This window comes from Ambystoma mexicanum, chromosome 1p, assembly GCF_040938575.1.
Source record: "Ambystoma mexicanum isolate Mex_15411 chromosome 1p, UKY_AmexF1_1, whole genome shotgun sequence".
NCBI lineage: Eukaryota > Metazoa > Chordata > Amphibia > Caudata > Ambystomatidae > Ambystoma > Ambystoma mexicanum.
Genome location: NC_090921.1, coordinates 1,316,316,274 through 1,316,336,845, shown reverse-complemented (window position 1 = coordinate 1,316,336,845; position 20,572 = coordinate 1,316,316,274).

Here is a 20,572-nt window from a genome sequence, read left to right as displayed (position 1 = left end):
GTGTGCTGAGACAGCAAATGCCTCCTGTATCCTAGCAGAGTGACTGCTGGCCACTAGGTTGCCATGACAATAGGCCCATTGTGACACACCCAATGACCTCCTCGCTGCTTTTAGCCTTTATGATACGCTTCATATTGATAATATTTACGAATCTATTAAGTTCTATATTTATACATTATATTCATACAACTCAAAGATTACATTAAATATATATATATATATATATATATATATATATATATATATATATATATATATATATATATATATTATGTTTTGTTGTGTTGTTCTTTCTGTTCTATGTGAGTCCTTACTTGAACATTTGCTGATTCAAGCCATGTTAACTTTTTTTCTAAAAATAAAGGCTAAAGGCTGTTAAATGTGGTGTGGGGCTCTGACCATAAGAACACAGACCAGCTGTGTAGCCACGTAGGTTGAACCAGGATACTTTATTATACATAGTCACATATGTACACATCCAGTTACTTGCAGGTATGCACATAACAGGATCAGGTAAACATCAGTACACATTTAAGGGATAGATCACAACACATCCACCGGCCAGCCTCTCACAACCAGCTGAGGCCCCCAACTGACATTCATGGAACATTCACAAACAACAGTGACTCAACATTCTCCTGAGCTGTCTATCACACATAGATCATCATTCTATCAGCATGCACTCCTGGCCAGTGATACATAACAAGACTAACTCATATTACAACATATCCCTTCCTAAAAACAGTCATACACCACAACAGTCTCGAAACCCACACACACAGAATTCCTCGGCCACAAACAACAGCCTTTCTTCTGGATCCGCCACTCCCGGGAATACATAGGGCCTCATTACGACCCTGGCGGAATGGGTTTAATGGCGCCGGTAAAGGTGCCGGCGCCGTTAAGCCCATTCCGTCCTATCACGAGGTCCCCTTGCGGGACCCGCTCTGGACGTCTGGTCAGACCAGACGTCCTTTGCGGGTCCCGTAAGGGGACCAGGGAGCTAACAACAGGCCCGCTATTGGGGCTCAAATGGGAATGGGGTTGGGTACATTGAATGAGGAATTACCGGGTCCTCCAAGGTTGGAATGGCCCGGTAATTCCTCATTCAAGGAACCCGGACCCGAGTTTGGAGGCAGGCATGCCCTTAATAAGGGCATGGCTGCCTCCAAACTCGTAATGAGGCCCATAGTCTGCCAACCTCTGGCACAAATACCCATAGGGTAACACACAAGAAACCAACTACACACAAAAGGATGCAAAGCAGGGCAAGGGGATAACAGATTGCCTGACACCAGAGCCGGATGCAATGCAGAACATCAATGCAGAGCCAAAGCGGAACACTGCTGCAGGAATCCACAAACTAACACTCTGGTACGGTGGTGTTGCCCATGACAGGAACAACAAACACAGAAGGGTTACGCAATCCAACTTCCAACCTCACATTCCTGACACATGCATTTGCAATCAGCTCCCAGACTTCACCCAAGTCAGACAGTTCCACAGAAATATCACCACCAAGGTACTCAGCAAACACTCAATCATGACTTCATAACATCTGTGCAAGCAACCGTCACCAAACATCACCGTACACTGTACACTGATACAACCCTATCTATGCATGCACTAGTAACACTCAACATATACAATAGGGATGAACAGAACGAGGTAGCAAAGCAACACGTGCATGCATACCTCTCACAGAGGTGGTGTCATGTCACACCTAACATGACAACTGAGAAGCAAACCATGTTCATCTCTACCATGTTCATCATCCATCCTGTTACGACCCCTGCACCCACCAACATCTCTGAGGTGGCCACGCCCCCACCCTCGGCCTCCTGCCGTCCCACTCACTCACACATACACACAAATGCACGCACGATCAGGCGCCCATTCGGGCGTCATACCCAGGGGTTCGCTCATACACCTGGCACTTACCTTCCTTCCCGCTCCTGGCAGTTGCGTTGGAGGCTCCCAGGTTACCGAGGTGCCCTGAAGGGACCTAGGAGGATTCGCTCGTCACGTGTCACGTGACTCTCCACTACAGAAATGCTTCCGTATCACGTGATTTCAGTCCCTCATCACGTGATACGTCTTTACTGGATAAAAGCGTCCGGAAATCAATGAGCGTCGCTTCACAACTGTTTCCAACGGGATTCTGCGACGCTCATTCTGCTTTACTCTACGAATTCACTCGACCACGTTTCCTGTACCACGGACTGCCTCTGCCTTGCCCTAGTGTTTGAATTTGGATAACCAGTTGCCGGACTACCTTTTCTACATTTTGGATTCCTCGTGCCCTTTGCCTCTTGTTACCACGCCTTGGAACTGTTGATATTAATGCTGCCTGACCTTTTTGACTGTCCCTGGTTGTGCCCTACGGATTTCGTCACTGTTCCTGGACTCTTGGCCTCTGGCCTCACGCTGGGCGTTTGCCTGTCTGCTTACCAACCATCTGCCCTCCGCCATTTGGGGATTCCCAACGCCCGCTGTGGTTATACATCTTTGACGTTCTACCTATAACCCATTGCCTTGCAGCGATCGGGGGGTCCTTTTCCGGCTATTCCCGAGTCCAGGCCTAAGAACTACTCCACCTGTGGCCTCAAAGACCGCACAGGCAGTATTACTGTTGTTGCCTGTGTGGTACTTGGGGACGGAGGTATCCTTACTCTGCACGACCATCAAGTCTATAACAGACTGTGAAGCCTCTGGCCGTCAGAGTATGGATCCCACCGCCGGGGACCCCGTGATCGCTCTAATGCAGGCCGTAGCGGCCCTCAGGACTGACATGGCCACAGCCACAGCCACCATTCACCACCGTTTAGACCTTCTACAGAACGCACAGCAGCCCCCGTTTGCAGACATCGAGCATAGGGATTCCACCCCCCCAGTCCAGGCCGCACCTGTTTCCGCTCCTGCCCCTGTTTTGATCCCAACCACCTCTCCTCTTGCCGCCCCAGAACGCTTCCAGGGAGACCCACGGTCCTACCGCACCTTCATAAACCAATGCAGACTCCACTTCTTGTGCAGACCTCAAGCCTTCCCTGATTCGGTTACGAAAGCCGCCTTTCTCTTATCTCACTTATCAGGCATAGCGGCCACTTGGGCAAATCCATACTTAGAGGGCAACCATCCCATATTGTATGATTTCGAGCTTCTGATCACAGAGATGGCTAAAGTTTTCGATACCCGCTACAAGGCCCAGGCAAGAGATCTGGAACTATTGGACCTCACGCAGGGCAAACAATCGTTGATTGAGTACATCACCCGGTATAACCAACTTGCCGCTGAAACCTCTTGGCCTGAGGAAAAGAAGGCGATCGTGTTTTACCGAGGACTCAGTGGTGCTATGAAGGACGCCCTTTCAGTGGTTCCTGCCCTCCCTTCTGTTTTCACAGATCTCGTAGACCTTGCCCTACAGGTGGATGCCCGCAGATCCGAACGAAGGGTAGAATCCGCGTTTGGGCAGCCCCATCCAGCGCCCTCTTCCGTTGGTTCTGAGCCCATGCAAATAGGCGGAATCCGCAGTCCTATAACACAGTCAGAACGTGAACGTCGAAGAACCAACAACGCTTGTTTCTATTGTGGTCTAAACGGACATTATGTGAAAGAATGCCCCCGTCGACCAAGAAACAAGGCGCCGGGTTTTCAGAAGGCTCGCCCATGATATCGGGGGCACCGGCAAGCCCATTCACGACCCCCGCTGACCCTACATTTGGCCCTATCAGACCAGTTACAGTGCAAGCATTATTGAAGCCCACCAGAAACATCATACACGCTGTCCAGATAGTAATAGACTCCGGAGCCACGGGTTGTTTTATGGACATTGCACTAGCACATCGACTGAATCTACCCCTGATTCAAAAGACTCGTCCTGAACAGGTACAGGCTGTTGACGGCACTTCTCTAGCATCCGGCCCGATTAAACACCAAACTGCGCCCTTGGAAGTGGTCATTCATGGTGCACACAAGGAAAACTTGTCGTTCGACCTCATTTCCACGCCCCAGTTCGGGGTCATACTAGGCATACCCTGGTTAAGACACCATAATCCGTTAATCAACTGGGGTACGGGGCAAGTGCTATTTGAGTCAGAAGAATGCCAACATTTCTGTCTCGTGGAACCGGAGTCACACTCATCTCCTGCTTCCATTCTCGGCGCCATGGCGTCTTCCCATATCAATGATATGGCACTCGACGACACGTCAGCACACACCGTGGGAGCCGTTATGGCAAGCATTCCTAGGGAATACCAAGATTACCACATGGTCTTTGATAAAATCATAGCGGAAGGCCTGCCTCCGCATAGGCCCTATGATTGCCCTATCGATCTTTTCCCAGAAGCCCCCATACCCAAGGGAAGGGTTTACTCATTATCACCATCCGAGGAACAAACCCTAAAGGACTATATCCAACAGGCCTTGCGTTTGGGTCATATCCGGCCGTCCTGCTCTCCGGCTGCCAGTCCGATATTCTTTGTACCAAAGAAAGAGGGTGATTTGCGCCCTTGCGTGGATTACAGGCGGTTGAACTCCATCACAATAAAGAACCGGTATCCTATCCCTCTTATCTCCACGCTCCTGGATAGACTGACTAGGGCAACAATCTATACTAAACTAGACCTAAGAGGGGCTTATAACCTGATCCGGATACGGCGCGGTGACGAATGGAAAACCGCGTTTTGTTCCCGACAGGGGTTGTTCGAATACACCGTTATGCCCTTTGGGCTTTGTAATGCACCCGCTACGTTCCAACGTTTCATCGATGACATTTTTTCCGATATCTTGGACACGTATGTGGTGGCGTACTTGGACGACATCCTGATTTTCTCTTCCTCTTCGGAGGACCATGTTGCTCATGTCAGGGAAGTCCTATCACGGCTGAAGAAGTACGCATTGTTTGCAAAACCCGAGAAGTGCTCGTTCCATGTCAGAGAGGTGGACTTCCTGGGTTTCCATATTTCTCCTGGGGGGCTATCGATGAACCAATCCAAGGTCCGCGCTGTCACGGAATGGCAGATCCCTAGCAACACCAAACAGTTGCAGTCATTTATCGGCTTTGCTAATTTCTACAGACGATTCATAGTAGGCTTTTCTTCCATTGTGTCTCCCTTGACTGCATTAACAAGCCCCCTTGTCCCTTTTACCTTGACCTCCATACACCAGAAGGCGTTTGACACACTCAAATCTAGGTTTACCTCAGCTCCCGTGTTGCAGCATCCTGACCCGGAATTACCGTATGTACTAGAAGCAGATGCTTCGTCTTTTGCCCTAGGCGCCGTGCTGTCGCAACCATGCCCTGCCACGGGCTGTTTACATCCGGTTGCTTTTCATTCGCGGAAATTCTCCGCAGCCGAATCCCACTACACGGTGACTGAGAAGGAACTCCTAGCCATAAAGGATGCCCTTCAGGTATGGCGGCACCACCTCATGGGAGCAAGGCACCAGACGGTCGTGTACACAGACCATAAGAACCTTCAGGACCTGGCCTCGCTCAAATGTGCAAATAGCCGACAGGTGCGCTGGCACCTATTCTTTGCTGCATTTGACTTTGTGGTTAAGCATAGGCCGGGTTCAATCCATGGCAAAGCTGACGCCCTCTCTCGCTCCCCTGGTGGGGAGGCATTGCCTCTGTTCCCAGACACGGTTCTAGGAAAGGGCCATGTCGTTTGTCTATGCACGCTATCCCCATCTATGCTTACGACTATCAGGCAATGGGTTTCCCAACATCCACATGCACTTAATGAATGGGATATCATACTTCAAGAGGGGTTACCATTCGTTCAGGGTAGACTGTACCTTCCCACGATCGACGCCCGCAATCAGGCGCTTGCTTGGTCCCACGACGCGGCTATCAATGGCCATCCCGGGCAACAACGCACTCTCGAGTTGCTACACCGTTGGTGTTGGTGGCCTTCCATGAGACGAGACATAGTTAACTATGTCAACACCTGCGCAGTATGTGCTCAATGTAAGGCTCGTAGAGGACGTCCTTTGGGGTTACTCCAACCTCTACCTGTCCCACCCAGGCCTTGGCATACCATCTCCATGGATCTTATCACTGACTTACCACGCAGGCAGGGCTATGATACAATATGGGTTATAGTTGATTCCTACACCAAAATGGCCCGCTTCATCCCCTGTACCGGCATTCCCTCAGCCCCGACCCTTGCCCGCCTATTCTTTAAGACCGTTTTCTGTCTCTTCGGTCTTCCGCAGGTTATGGTTTCAGACCGTGGGTCACAGTTCACTTCCTGCTTCTGGCGTGCCCTTACCAAGCTCCTGGGCATTGCTGCTCACTTTTCTTCTGCCTATCACCCAGAAAGCGACGGGCAGACGGAGAGAGTGAACCAGGCACTGGAACAATACCTGCGTTGTTTGACCCTCCAGTATCAAGATTCCTGGTTTAACCTGCTTCATCTCGCTGAGTTCGCATATAATAATGCCCGGCATTCTGCCACAGGTTTCTCTCCCTTTTATTCTATGTACGGTCAGCATCCCCGCACTCTCCCGTTACCTGACCTCACTTCTGCCACTCCTGCTGCTAATGCCTGTGTTCGCGATCTGGCCGATGTCCATGCTCGGACCCTAGTCCATCTTCATGAGGCACAAGAAGTCATGAAAGCAAAGGCTGACAGGAAGCGGGCCGCGGCCCCTGTATATCGCGTGGGTGATCGGGTATGGCTGTCGACCCGGCATCTACGCATCCATGGCTGTCGCAAACTTTTACCACGCTTTGTTGGTCCCTACAGGATCACTCGCGTCCTGAACCCTGTTGCTTTTCGTCTTGGGGTCCCTTCTGCCTGGCGTCTCCACCCTGTTTTTCATACTTCCCTCCTCAAGCCTTATCTCGCTCCTACCCGTATCACTGCGCCTCCTGCTCCCGTGTCGCTGTCCGCCCCTGATGAGTTCGAGGTCAGTGCCATCATGGGTTCTCGTTTTCACAGGGGGCGCCTTCAGTATCTCGTTGACTGGGTGGGTTATGGCCCTGAAGATCGCTCCTGGGTTCCCTCCTCTGATGTCCATGCCCCTCTCCTGGTTGCTCAGTTTCATAGGGACTGCCCTGCTTGCCCACGAGGTCGTGGGCCTTTGAGGGGGGACTCTGTTACGACCCCTGCACCCACCAACATCTCTGAGGTGGCCACGCCCCCACCCTCGGCCTCCTGCCGTCCCACTCACTCACACATACACACAAATGCACGCACGATCAGGCGCCCATTCGGGCGTCATACCCAGGAGTTCGCTCATACACCTGGCACTTACCTTCCTTCCCGCTCCTGGCAGTTGCGTTGGAGGCTCCCAGGTTACCGAGGTGCCCTGAAGGGACCTAGGAGGATTCGCTCGTCACGTGTCACGTGACTCTCCACTACAGAAATGCTTCCGTATCACGTGATTTCAGTCCCTCATCACGTGATACGTCTTTACTGGATAAAAGCGTCCGGAAATCAATGAGCGTCGCTTCACAACTGTTTCCAACGGGATTCTGCGACGCTCATTCTGCTTTACTCTACGAATTCACTCGACCACGTTTCCTGTACCACGGACTGCCTCTGCCTTGCCCTAGTGTTTGAATTTGGATAACCAGTTGCCGGACTACCTTTTCTACATTTTGGATTCCTCGTGCCCTTTGCCTCTTGTTACCACGCCTTGGAACTGTTGATATTAATGCTGCCTGACCTTTTTGACTGTCCCTGGTTGTGCCCTACGGATTTCGTCACTGTTCCTGGACTCTTGGCCTCTGGCCTCACGCTGGGCGTTTGCCTGTCTGCTTACCAACCATCTGCCCTCCGCCATTTGGGGATTCCCAACGCCCGCTGTGGTTATACATCTTTGACACATAGGTAAGCCAATTAGGATCCTTACCCGGCTGTTATATTCTTGCCTTTTGTTCTGTGCTTACCTATAACCCATTGCCTTGCAGCGATCGGGGGGTCCTTTTCCGGCTGTTCCCGAGTCCAGGCCTACGAACTACTCCACCTGTGGCCTCAAAGACCGCACAGGCAGTATTACTGTTGTTGCCTGTGTGGTACTTGGGGACGGAGGTATCCTTACTCTGCACGACCATCAAGTCTATAACACATCCTCCACCCATGCCACATACACCCAGTTAACTGCTGAACCCATATGCATGCATTAGTATTGGCCGAACCCCAAACCCTCTTCCGTAATGACAGGCTCACAACTTGTGTCAAGTGTTTTGTGTCAAAAGGCCGTAGGATTTTATTGTACAGATATGAGTTATGGCAATAACAATATCACATATCATGATGGTATCATACTTTTGGGCACAGGGTCCTGAGGTTACCCCCTCTGACCCGTGCTGCATTCTTGTGTCCCACGACTTGTTGTGGGCACCGTACAGTGCCTTGTACTTCTTTTTGTTCTTCTCCCCTTTTTGTAGGGTGGGCGGGTTCTGTGATAAAGAAGCAAGAAGATTTGGAAGACACTGAGTAAACAGTGAACCTCCTGTTTGCTTGGGTCCCCGTTCAGGGTCCACAAACAGATTGTGTTTACTCTGAGCATGCTGCTCAACTTTATAGGACCCAGGGGGCCCTGGGTCTTTGTTGTGTATGTATGGGGGCTGCTGTTGTCGTCGCCCAGGGCCGGATACCCGACTGTCTGGGCCCTGCCTGACGGTTGTTTTCCTTATGGCGCTTAGCACCTTGCTGTTTGGAGGAAGGGTGAGATGACTGTTCGCACCTTACCCTTCCGTGGCTTTGTGCTGCCGAGACTGCGTGTCTCCATAGCTGGGGGGAGGAGAGGAGCAGGCACGGGGAGGTTGGGGCTGCCCCTCTCCCAGCTGCCGATGGTAACAGCAGTTACCCTGCCTCGCTTGTGTGATACCCATGCAGCATTGCCCATAACTGCTGAAACCATATGCATGCATTAGTATTGGCCGAACCCCAAACCCTCTCCCGTAATGATAGGCTCACAACTTGTGTCAAGTGTTGGCAATAAAAGGCCGTAGGATTTTATTGTACAGATATGAGTTATGGCAATAACAATATCACATATCATGATGGTATCATACTTTTGGGCACCGGGTCCTGAGATTACCCCCTCTGACTTGTGCCGCCACACACGGGCAGGTTGCCGGCTGACCGTGTTCCCCCAAGAGTATGCCCTGGAGACAGCCCCTGTGAGCAAGTGTTGCATTGATTTCCCGAAAGAAATGCTCCATGCCCTGGTTAGACAAATGGGTGCCGTTGTGGAGAAAGAGATCTGGGATGCCTAGTGTAATGGCTGGGTGTTTTATGAAACCCACTCCTCTTGTCATACAGAATCTCTCTATCGTCCTGTTAAATTTTCTTCTGGATATGTCTATAGATTTGTAGCAGTTGGCCCCTAGTCATTTCTTTCTTGGTAAAATGGCTGAGAAGTATATTTCAGTACCCCTCCAGTTGTGCGAAATGCCTGCTAGGGAGGAGCAGATTTCTTCGCATAGGATGCGTTTAGCCGTGTTGACTAGGTTGTTGCCCCCTAGATGAATGATCAGGAATTCTGGGGGGTCCCTGTATGCCACCAATTCTGCTAGTGTTTCGTGGACGTCGGCCCAACGTAGGCCTCTGTATCCCCACCATGAAGTAATGGTGTTTCTGAAAGGTGGCCCTTCTTTAGTCTCTTCTGCCCATCTGCCTGTCCTGAAAACAAATGAGTCGCCAACTATCCATGCTGATCGGAGTGTGGTCCTCGATTCGCCTGTTGTTTCTGTGGTGGTGGGAGGGAGGGAAAAGAAAGATTTTTTTTTAGGGAGGATGACTATATCAGTTGTGGTCTGATATATCTTTTATAACAGTCTGACTTCCATCCCCCTATGTTTTTTAGCTGTTGCAGTGCTAAGCCTCCCTGCCATGCTGCAGTGGCGGCACCTATCCTGAAGGAATGAGTGCCGAACTGTTTGGGATCCCACCCTGCTTTGGTGATTGCTTTTATCCGCACTCCTTTAAATTGGTAGTGGCTTAGATTCGATGCATCCTTGTGGATTAAACCCCCCCCCCCCCACTTTGGGTCGTTGTGCGTAATAGAGGTTGGTGATGCAAACCGGACAGTTTGTTGCTTCATCAATGCAACAAATGTTGATGGTTCTTTTTGCACCCGTTTGCGACTGTTGCATTTCTATGTTAACACTCCCCTGTCTCACCCTGATTTCCACGACACCCAGGCCATTTGTGGCCTTGGTGCTGGAAGCGATGAGTTCTCCTACCCGGAAAGCCCCAAAGTAGGCTAGGAAAAAGGCTATTTTAAACAACATTATCTCGTATGGGTGCCAACATATGGCTTCCAACTGGCTTGCTATCTGCACCAGTTTGCTGAAATCAAGGGGTCGACGGGTGTCTACTTGGGCACCCTCTATTCTGCCCCATCCCTTCATTGCATAAGAGATGAGGGCGTTCTGGGTGGGGTCTGAATCGCCGCGTATTTTTGTAAAATATGAAATTGCCACCAGGTGTCTTTTAGCCCAATCCCTTTTGAAACCTTGTTCCCGAGCCCATTTTAAAAATACTTCTATATCTTTAATCGTTATTAATTCTACGTGGTTTACACCTGTGGCCTTAAATACTGTTTGCAAACACTTACTGTACTGTGTTGCAGTAGTGCTTGCCACTGCCCTCTCTGCCATCTCCGTTAGGAAACCTGTGAGGTTGTTGGCACCCGTTGTTGATGTGCCTGATTCTTGTTGGGCATCCCGGCCTGGGCTCTCTGGAGCTGGCGTTGATGCCAATGTGTTGTTGGCACCCGTTTTAGAGGTGCCTGCTTTGTATTGGTCATCCTGGCCTGCACTCTCTGGTGCTGGCGTTGAGGCCAATGTGTTGTTGGCACCTGTTTTAGAGGTGCCTGGTTTTGGTTGGGCATCCCGGCCTTTGCTCTCTGGCGTTGGCGTTGATGCCGTTATTCTTGTCTTCCCATTATTGCCCAGCATTCTGCTGGTATTGGCGTCATCTGTTCTTGGGCGTTCGGCGCTAGCTCTCGGAATCTTGTCCACCGGAAGCGAGATAAGGCATCAGCAATGTTATTATCTGCCCTGAAATGTGCTTCGCTCTGAGTACAACCTTTACTTAATGTGACTGTTGTAATGGCTCGTAATACTTTCAGTACTAAAGGGCATTTCGTAGACCTTCTGTTTATGGAGCTCACTACAGCCATGTTATCGCACCAGATCAAAAGTTCCGTATTCGCTAGTCGCCTGCCCCAGATGTGTAATGTTAGCCAGATGGGAAATATTTCTAGTAGGGTGATATTTCTTGTCCACCCGGCTGCTTGCCATGAATTGGGCCAGTGTTCTGCCACCCATTCGGAGTCTAGTATCGCTCCAAACCCCTTGCTCCCATCTGCGTCGGTGTATAGGACCCTGTTTGACCGGGATAAATGCGTTCGCCAAAGTAAAGACCCGTTGAAATCTCTGAGGAATTTTCCCCATATTTCCAGGTCTTGTTTCACCTCTCTGCCTAGCCGGATATGCAAGTGTGGTTTGGTGAGTGATTTGATTTTGAACTCTAGGCTTCTGGAAAATATCCTCCCTTGAGGTATTATTCTGGAAGCGAAATTGAGGCTGCCTGCTAAGGATTGTATTTCCTTTACTGTCCCCTTTTCTTTCGTTATCAGGTTTTGTATTTTAGACAGGAGTTCTGATATTTATATTTTGGGATTCTGCAGAGCCCCTTTGCTGTGTCTATTTCGATGCCGAGGAAAATTATGTTTGTGTCTGGTTTGGTGGTTTTTTTCCCTCGCTAGGGGAATTCCCCACTGTGCGGCCATGTGCTCAAGTTTTGCTAAAGCCCTGCCGCATTCCCTGGAGTTTGGTGGCCCTATGACCATGAAATTGTCTAGGTAATGCACTATTTTTGTCCCTGGTCTCTGCTTTAGGAAAGACCATTGGAAAAAGGAACTGAATTGGTCAAATAGTGCACAGGATACTGCGCACCCCATGGGGAGGTATCTATCTACATAGAATCTGTTGTTAAAAGTGAAACCTAGCCACTGCTGTGACTCTGGGTGGACTGGCAAAAGTCTGAAAGCAGATTCGATGTCCAGCTTGGCCATCAAGGCGTTTTTGCTGCACTCTATGAGCCTTACCGTTTCTTGGAAATGCGTGTAAGATACGGCGGATTCTGTGTGTGGGATGCCGTGGTTTAAAGACTGGCCTTTAGGGTAGGAGAGGTGATGGATTAGCCTCATTTTCCCGGGCTCTTTTTTGGGGACCAGGCCTAGTGGAGATATTAAATAGTTCTTTAAAGGCATGGTGTCCCAGGGACCTGCTACCCTGCCTAGTTGCAGTTATTTCTTGATTTTGGTTTCTACTATCTGGGGTTTGTCCCTAGCTGACTTTAGGTTCATCGGGATGGTATGTGACCCAGTGCCCTTAAATGGGATGGAAAAACCTTTGGTGAAACCCCGCCATAGTATCATGCTGGTTTCCTTGTCTGGGTAGTTGTTTAGGGCGTCCCTAAAGCTGCCCGGGTTGATGGGTGTTCGTCCTGGTTCTAAAATTGGGATATCATTCTTTCTTGGCTGGTAGTCTGGTGCAGTTGCTTGCTGCATGGTCGCCGTTGCAGTTTGTGCAGGCGTGTTTGTACCAGCATTCTTTGCCCCATGTACACTGGTTTTTCCCAAAATTTCTGCATGGGATGTTGGATTTGGCAGCCTGCTGTTTGTTCTGTCTGTGGGCATTATTTTTAGCCGCCCAAGGCTGGTTCCCCCGAAAGGGCTGCTCCCCTTTTTTGGATTTATCATTGTCATGGGATTTGCTTCCTTGCGAATTTTTGCTATTTTTGGAAGAATAATGCATGGTATCTTCTTCCTGGGGAGGTTCGGCGTTGAGGGTGTATAAATCGTTCTGGACTTCATCCCACTCAATGGCCGGCCTTTCTGACATGCTCCTCCTAAATCCGATGTCGTATGCTAGCCATGTCTTCCCCCTCTGTGTTACTTTTACTTCCCTTATTTTATCAACATATGCCCAGATCTTCCTACCCTCCATGGGGAATTTTTCTTCATATATTGTTGCTAAAATGGCAAAAGCATGTAACCAGTTGTCCCAGTTTTGTTCGACCTGGGTGTTTCTGGCAATAGCTTTCTCTTCTATCTTTTTGGGGTCTCTGAAAGCGTCTTTCCCTTTGCGTTGGGCTTCTATTAGGGAAAAGATTTCTATAAATTCCTTGGCCCATATGGCTTCTTTGATTGTGGTATCAATGTTCCATGCCAGGCATCTTTTGTATCTATTTAATATCTCTGTTTGGAAAGACTTCATTTTTTGGTCTAACTGTGCATTACAGATTGTTACAATGTCAGTTGTATTTTTGCCGGGTTTCCCTGTCACGCCCGTGTTGTCTGTGCTGGGGGTTGCCCATGCTTTTAGAGCACCTGCTGAATCTGTTGCTGGAGTTGTGGAGGCTGTTGTATTTATAGTTGTGGGTGCTACTGGCAACTGCTGTACTTGTTGTGGCGGGATCGCTGTAGGTAGTGTTACGGGTGGGTTGGCAACCATTATTGTAGGTTCTACTGCGATGGTAGGGTTTGAGGCCACAGGTTCCCTTGTGGTCGGTGTCTGTTTCCCCCTTATTTCTACCATTAGTTGCTGCAATTCCGCCACATTCTCACATAGTTTTGACAATTTTTTGGTACCTTTTTTGGTGCCTTCGGATACTTTTCTCCTTTTTAATGGTGCAGAAACCTCCTCTTGGCTGGGTGGGCTGGTAATTCCTTCCCTGGGTAGACCGTACATGTTTTCTATAACCCATGCCCATCCGTAGTGCTCTGCCGCTTCAATGGCTGCTAACAATTGTGGTAATTTGGGCTTCTGCACCGGTGTTGAGGGTGCCCGTGTTTTCTGTTTGGGCCCCCTGGTCTTCTATGCCTGTTATAGGAAAAGGAAAAAGTTTTATCAAGGAGTTAAGATGTTGCCATCGGCGAGCTCTTTGATCCTGTTCTATTTGTTGCCCGTGCTGGGTAACTGTTGGCTGGTGCCTTCTTGACAGGGTTCAAAGAAAAATTGTCTCCTAGTGTTCACTTTGTGCAGTGTTTATTTTAAAAATGGGCAGCCCCCAGGCTTGTTTCATGGTATTTAACTAATTGGTTTCGCTGTGAGGGCGCCCGTGCCATATTTTAGAAATTATTTTAAATCTGCAGTATTTGGGCCCGCAGAGCTTGAAATTGTGTTCACAATCTCTGCGTGGATGTCAAGAAAAAACGAGCTCCCGGCTCGCCGTGCTACCAAGCTGGCTGTGCCTCTGCCCGAGTTTAATAACTGGCTTGTGTTATCTTGCCCCGCTTGCCTTATAACACGGGGGCTCCGGTCCACTGTAACAAATTGTATCTCTTCCGGACACAAATGTCTATTTTTCCTCCCTCGTAGCCCCAGCGCGGTGGCTCACCTGTAAATTGTTGAATCGGCCGCTGTCCGCGCTGGGCTGCTCGGGTGCCTCTCACTCCTTCGTTCGCACTGGCTTGGGATGGTTCCACAGCACGCGTCTTTGTTTGTTTTGTTTTGGACACGATCTCCGCTCGCTTTTTCCTCTATGCCGAGATGTTGAGATTGACGCCGTCCGCGCTGGCAGTTCAGTTGCCTCTTCTTCCTTCGTTAAGGCTGCAATGCAATTGCTTTGAACAGTACAATGTTCAGGAAAGAAAAAAGACGCTGCGATGTACAGCGAACTTCAAGAATTGCTAAAGAAGCAAGAAGATTTGGAAGACACTGAGTAAACAGTGAACCTCCTGTTTGCTTGGGTCCCCGTTCAGGGTCCACAAACAGATTGTGTTTACTCTGAGCATGCTGCTCATATTTATAGGACCCAGGGAGGCCCTGGGTCTTTGTTGTGTATGTGGTGGGGGCTGCTGTTGTCGCAGCCCCCGGCCGGATAGCTGACTGTCTGGCTCCCTGGTGGGGGCAGATCTTTCGAACCTGGGCCCTGCCTGACCGTTGTTTTCCTTATGGCGCTTAGCACCTTGCTGTTTGGAGGAAGGGTGAGATGACTGTTCGCACCTTACCCTTCCGTGACTTTGTGCTGCCGAGACTGCGTGTCTCCGTAGCTGGGGGGAGGAGAGGAGCAGGCACGGGGAGGTTGGGGCTGCCCCTCTCCCAGCTGCCGATGGTAACAGCAGTTACCCTGCCTCGCTTGTGGGATGCCCATGCAGCATTGCCCAGTATCACGCTCACAAGCATGCACTCATAACCCACAAGCATACACAACACACATAGCCCCACAATGCAGTACATAGTCACATATTTACAACTCCAATTACTTGCAGGTATGTACATAACAGGATCGGGTAAACATCAGTAGACATTTAAGGGACAGATCATGACAGACCCACCGGCCATCCTCTCACAACCAGCTCAGGCCCCCAATGTACATTCATGGAACACTCACACACAACACTCACTCAACATTCTCCTGAGCTGTCTATCACACATAGATCAACATTCTATCAGTATGCACTCCTGGCCAGTAATACATAATAAGACTAACTCACATTAAAAAAAGGGCTTAATTCTGAGGTTGGCGGTATTACCTTATGTAATTCAGCAGTATCAAGTATGGTTACCACATGCGGCAACATTGCAGTAATAGTAATGGTATGTATGATTTGTAGTCCTGCATACTGCATACTCACTGGATGCCATTGGACAGATGCAGTATGACAGCATTTGGTTATACAGCGTGGATCATACCGCCACCTTTACCACAATCATATGGACACAATTCCCTTCACTTCTATAGAGGCAGTTTTTCTAAGTTAAGGCACCAAGCAGTCGTAAAACAGACGGTATTTCTAAATGGCACCTGCTTCACCACTACCACCTAACTTTTAAAGAGACCTTGAGGTGGTCAATAAAATGCTGTGCACTGCTTGTGAATTTGTGTTTGCCAGAGTGGGCCTCCTTAGTTTTGCGGTCCCTACTATTGTCATTTACATTCTCCATGTATATTTTGTGTGGATTTCTTAGAAGTCTGACATTTTAGGGGTCCAAAATATGTGTCTTTTGGATGACCACAAAGTTTTCTTCAGACTCTTTATCATGTATCTTTGGGATTTTTTATTTCAAGTTCCAATATGCAGTTTTTCTCCTTAGTGTCAGTCCCTCAGTTAATTCCAGGCATTTTTCTTGCAAGTTTAATCAAGCAGCCTTCCTCAGTCTTTCAGCAAAGTGTAATTTTTTTAAAGGGTAGAGGATGATTTTTCTTCAAGTTGCAGTATGCAGTGTGTTCTTCTGTCCAGTCTGTTTTTCAGATGATACACTAACTATGCCCTGCGCTCGTCAACTTGTATGTAATATGGTCTTACCAATCTTCAAGGATGGGGAATGCTTCTCTGTACGCCCTCAACAAATTAAATTCAAAATATCAAAATATCCCTAGAACTAATGTTGCACCTGCCACAATTTACAATGCTTAGACATGGGGGTTTCTTTTGCCTATTTGCGAAGAAATAGTCATTTAGAATTCTGTATATTCGAGTTTTACTATGTTTTATTCTTGTACTGGCATTGTCACAAACAACTAGTACTGTTTAGCGCCAACACATGTTTTTCGTGTTTTTGCTCTTTTTCAGGACTAAATTCAGGATTGGTTGGTGTCATTCGATCTTCAAGATGCTTACTTTCATGCGACAATTCACCCAAACACAGAAAGTACCCGAGGTTCACAGTTTGCAGTTCTCACTATCAGTTTTGGGCTCTGCCATTCAGGCTCACCTCAGCCCTGAGGGTTTCCACCAAGCTCATGGCGGTATTGGAAGCAAGTTTAAGGAGGGAAGAGATTCACATCTACCCCAGTTTTTTCTGGCCTTTAATTTTCTAAGTTTTCTCAGCCTCATGGCTTCCTGTATTTTCCTGGTTCCAGAAGCCTGTTTGAGAATGAGGTCCCTTCAGTGGGCCCGCAGATCACAGTGGCCACAGTTCTCCAGCAGAATGATGGACCTTCTTCTTCAGGTCCCAAACAAGGTTGCACAGGATATCCTGTGGTGGGCCTGTTGGGAGAACGTGATGTAAGGAGAACCTTTTTGGCAGCCATGGCCGGAGATGACAGTTGTTACAGATGCCTCCCTCACAGGGTAGCTATCTCATATGAACATCCTTTCAATCAGCAGTCGTTGGTCACCAGAGTCCAATCTTCACATCAACCTTTTGCAGCTGAAAGCAATCAGAATAGCTCTGATGGCTTTTCTGCCTTCTGTGTGGGGGAAGACTGACCTGAGAATGACGGACAATACGTTGGCCATGTGTTACTTGAAGAAAAGAGGGGGTGTAGGGTCACTACCCCTGTGCAGAGAAGCAATGCAGCTCTGGCTTTGGGCACTATGAGAAGGATTCTCTATGCTGACAGTTCACCTAGTCAGATAAGAAAATAAAGGGGTGGAGACTCTGTACAGGCAGAGCACTGTCTCCCACGAGTGGGAGTTAGCTCAGTAGGTCCTTCTGGAAATCCTCGCCCTTAGACCCTCAGGTGGACCTGTTCACATACAGTGTCAACAGGAAATGTGAACTATTCTGGTCCACGGAATTTCCTCAGAGAGGAGCTTTCATATTGGAGGGGGAATTTCCACTCCTGTATGTGTTCCCACCAGTTCCTGTCATTCCTCATGTCATCAGGAGGTTGAAAACATGTGGGATATCCTTGATCCTGACTGCTCCAGATTGGGCCAGGAGAACATGTACTCAGAACCTCTAGAAATGGCCATTTGCCCTCCAATTCATCTTCCCCAAAGAGAGGACTTGCTCTCACAAGAGGGGGGTCTCCTTCTTCCTCCATAAATCAGTACTCTGAACCTTCATGCCTGGATTTTGTGAGAATAAAATACAAAGATTGGGACCTTCTGGAAGATGTGATGGAGGTGCTGCTTGCAGCCAGCAACACAATCTCTGTGCCGCTGCCATTGGAATGCATTCTGCATCTGGTGCAGGGATTAGAGGATTGATCCTTTCACATGCAAAACTCCTTCTGCACTATCTGTCTTGCTATATCTGGCCCATCAGGGGTTTCAGGTGTCCACAGTAAAGGCATATCTAGCAGCACTATCCATTTTTCTGCAATCACCAGATCAGGGTTCCGATTTCAAAGTCCTTAAAGTAATTCAGTTCTTAAAAGGACCACCAAACATCTTTACCCTGGTTTCACAAGTCACATACAGTTTCCACTCAATGAACCAATTTGCACAGAAATACCATACACAGATCTAGTTTACAAGAATAAGGTGCCCAAGTCCCCACCTCCAACTAAAGAAACGCTAGTCATTTATATAATGTGGGCTCCATGATAAATTGCTTGCATATATTCTGTAAAAGGGAGCCAAGTCGCTACATAGGAGGGTCACCTCCCTGCCGCTAGGGCTGTGATCTTTTCTTTTGCGAGCATTTCCCATAATTTCCCCCACCACATATTCAAGACTGTGCCGGTAGCAGTTTTCCAGTTCTGAGCAAGGGCACATTTTAGCTGCGAGCAGCAGATGTGTGAGTAATTTTGCCCTGCAGCCTGTTAAGGGGTAAAGTCTATTGCCACAGTCCCCCAGTAGGATGATCAGCAGGTTCCAGGTTAGGTTGATAGTTAACATGGTCCTGATAGGAGAAAGCACCTCCTTCCATAAGGATTGCGCTTTGGGGCATTGCCACCACATATGGTAGTAAGTGCTGCTCTGCTGGCCGCCCCTACAGCAGGTTTCAGGGTGCAAAGGGGCCATTCGGTGGAGTCTGTCAGGGGAGTAGTACCAGCGATAACAGAGTTTTAATTGACACTCTTTGTCCATGGTACACCTGGAGGCTGTGTGGTTTAGTTCCCATATATGTCACCATGAGCCTTCCAGAATTTCCCTGCTTATGTCCCTTTTCCATTCAACCATGTAGGGCATGCATGCTTGTGAGTCAAAGCGGACTAGCAATGTGTAGAGCCCAGAGGACCCCACCCTTGGTTCTGCCCATCAAATATGTGAGCTCTAGCATGTTCGGGATTCTCTTAGCCTTCTGTCGCACCGATGGGTGGGACCCCCAGTGTCTCAGTTGTAGGTACCTGAATCTCTCCCGCTCCTGCAGCCCAAACTCCTGTTTTCACTCTTCAAATGACAGTAAGGACCCCTTGTGTATAGTTGTCGAAGTTCCCACAGGTCACCCGCTGTCCAATCTGCAAATGCCATTGACTATGTGCCTGGCGAGAATTCTGGATTATGGAACACGGGTGACAGTGGTCCCAGTCCTACAGGGAGGCTGCATCGTTTCATCACCAGGTTCCAGCATTTAAGTGTGTAAAGGGTCAATGGCAGGAGCTTTGGTTTGATCTGACTGCCATACACCCTGACAAATGGTAGTTGTTTTAATGGGATCGGCGTTGCTAACTGTTCCAATTATGCCCATCTCGGTAGCTCCCTGGACTGGTCCCATGTGAAAGTGTGTGAGAGGTGTGAGGAGAGGTAATAGCGGTAGAGGTCCGGGACCCCTAACTTCCCCAGGCATTTCTTGCGCATCAAGACCTTCTTGGCCACTCTCGGTCGCTGATGTTGCCAGATGTAGGCTAATATTTTCCCCTGCAACTCATGTAATTTTGTAATCAGAACCGTGGTGGGAAGGGCCACGAATTTATAGAGAAGCCTGGGGACAATAGACATAGCCGTGACGCGCCCGAGCCATTATGTCGTTTGTTTATGCCATATTTCAGGTCCGGGTCTACAGTGGCAAATAAAGAGGGGTAGTTGGAAGAGTATATCGCTTTGGTGGACCTAGGAATATTAACCCCCAGATACTTGATGTAGTCTTGTCTCCATTGAATTGGACATACGTTTACCTGACCGTCCGTGTCCCTCTGTGACAGCCCGATCGTCAGGATAGAGGATTTTGTGTAATTTATTGTGAACCTGTAGGCCTGTCCAAAGTCCAGTAGTTCGCCCTTTAATGATGGAATCGACCTCTGTACCTCCGTTAGGGAAAGCAGCACGTCGTCTGCATACAGAGTGATCTTGTGTTAGCTGTTCTTGTAGCAGATGCCCCTAATGTCCGTACAATTGCGCATCTTGGCCGCTCCATCGAGATGGCGAATAAGACGGGGGCCAGGGAGCACCCCTGTCTCGTTCCCCTGCCAATTTTGATTAATGGGGTGGCTCCACCATTCTCCAGAATACGGATTGTGGGGGGAGTGTATCTACCTATTATTTGGTGAATTTTCGGGCCAAGGCCCGCTCTCTGGAAGACCTCTTTAAGGTAGGCCCAGTCCAGGTGGTCCAGGTGGTTGAACGCCTTGTGGGTGCCTTGTGGGCATCGAGTGCCAGGAGGGTGACCCTGGTGTGGGCTTTGGCTGAAATCTCAACTAAGTTGAGTGCCTTCCTGATGTTGTCCTGTGCGGATCTACAGGAGATACATCTGGTCTGTGTGGACCAAGGTGGACAGGGCTGGCATTTACCTTGTGGGAAGGACTTTAGAGTACACTTTGGCATACAAGTTGATTAGGGATTAGGGATTAGGGAGATAGGGCAATAAGCGTGGATCTTTGTGGGGTTTCAGAAGCAAGATGGTGGATGTCTCGAGCATCGTTGGTGTGAGTGTGCCTGTCTCGATAAAGGAGTAGGGTCAACTAGGGGGAAAGTATCTCAC